The sequence below is a fragment of the Galeopterus variegatus genome, unplaced genomic scaffold (genome assembly GCF_000696425.1).
Source record: "Galeopterus variegatus unplaced genomic scaffold, G_variegatus-3.0.2 Scaffold5381, whole genome shotgun sequence".
NCBI lineage: Eukaryota > Metazoa > Chordata > Mammalia > Dermoptera > Cynocephalidae > Galeopterus > Galeopterus variegatus.
Genome location: NW_007731492.1, coordinates 67,585 through 69,632, shown reverse-complemented (window position 1 = coordinate 69,632; position 2,048 = coordinate 67,585).

Sequence of the window (2,048 nt, the reverse complement as noted above, 5' to 3'; positions counted from 1 at the left end):
TTCCCTAATTTATCTATTATTCTTATCATGTATTATGTATTTTATATGTTTTAAACCTTATAAAACATTTTAATACTATCAATCAAGTTAGACTTGCCCATATATTTATAATTTTTCTCCTTTAAAATGTATCTTTAAAATTTTTCTTTCATTGCTTTAAACTATAACCCCCTTTTTTTCAGTTGAGAAATCAATTGACTATCTAATCATGATTTGTTTACTCGTTATCTTTTTTTCTTTTGTTGCTTTTCTCTTTGGCATTGGATTTTGAATTTACTATAATGTGTAAGTGATGTGGATGTCTTTTATTTATTATAGTTTGTGCTGTTAGAGCTTCTTAAATCTCTGGCTTGTAGTTCCTCATCATTATTTCAAGGTTGTTATTCATTATCTCATCAAATATTTCTTTTGCCTTATTATCTCTCCCCTTTTCTCTTTGTGCTTTATTAATATGTATGTTAGACCTCACTCTATCCTTCTGGTCTCTTACTCCATCTTTTGTACTTTCCATCCTTTTGTTCTCTGTCCTATCTGCTGGGTATTTTCTTTTGACCTATTTTCCAATCCACTAATTTTTCTTCATTTTTGTTTAATATGCTTTTACACTAATTTGCAAGTTCCTATTTCATTTATTTTATGTTTTAGTCCTCTGCCAAAATTTTCAGTCTTGTCTTTTTTATCTCCTTGTCAGTAGAAATGATGGTGATTTTGAAGTTTATGTCAGATTGCTTCAATATTTAGAGGTCATATAGAGCTATTTTTATTATTTCTTATTTTTGTGAGTTTTATTTCACAATGTCTTGCTTCCTTGTGTACCTTGTTATTTTTAATTGTATGACAAACATTATGTTTGAGCATTTCTGTTTGATTTAGTAAAGGACATTTGACAACTAATTATCTGGATCACGTTAAGCTAAGTTCTTGGATTGGAATACAAGTAATTTGAAGCTGAACCATGCCCTTATCTTTTTGGCTAATCTTTGCTACTAAGGAGGAACCTTTATTTTTAATTGTATGACAAACATTATGTTTGAGCATTTCTGTTTGATTTAGTAAAGGACATGTGACAACTAATTATCTGGATCACGTTAAGCTAAGTTCTTGGATTGGAATACAAGTAATTTGAAGCTGAACGATGCCCTTATCTTTTTGGCTAATCTTTGCTACTAAGGAGGAATCTCTTGGGGTTCACAATTCAATGTAAAGGAGGTTTATCTGTGCTCTGCTTTTTGAAAGGCTTTGGACGTCAATCCCTGCTTCTCAGCTTCACAGACTATGAAAAATATTACTCAGCTTTTCAGCCTCAGATCAGCCCCTCTGATTTACCAAACACCCTATGAGTAAATGTGACCATAAATGCCAGTATCTCCCCCTCCTTCAGGATTCTGTCTCTCCAATGACTGTCATCTGCTTTTTTCCCTATGCTGTCTTGTAACTGTTTTGATGCTTTCAAATATATAAAAATAACTTTTTACTAGATAAGTGTAGTGAAGTGTGGTCTGAATTACTTAATAGCCATTAACAGAAGAAAAATTTCTCTATTTTCTTCTTCAAAGTGTCCTTGAAATGATTTGCAAACTCATTTCTACTCTAGATTTCCTTTCTAATATGTATACTTGTATATGTAAAGCACTTTCTTCTCTATCTAGAGAACTAATATGGAAATATTTTTAAAATTATAATCATGATTTTTAAAAATTAAATTCCTTGAGTATAAAGTGGGAAAGTTTAATTTAAAGGAAAAAGTAATAGAATGAGTAACTGTAATCATTTGTATGAACATTCACCTTTTTTTGTAGCTCAACAAACAAATGTTTTTCTTAGTTGGGGAAAACCCTTTTGTGTGAGTCTTGGTGAAAGTCCAGGTCCCCGCTTTCCCCTCTCCCTCAAGAAGCCAAAGAGGAAGCTCCAGTCTCTATCTACTAGTGTCAGGGCGAAAGTGACCAGCAATCAGATAATCAATCTCTTCTTCTCAGGACTTTGACTTTTAGGAGAATGATCATAAGACAGGATAATTGAGAATTTATGTACAGTGAAGATTGCAGTGA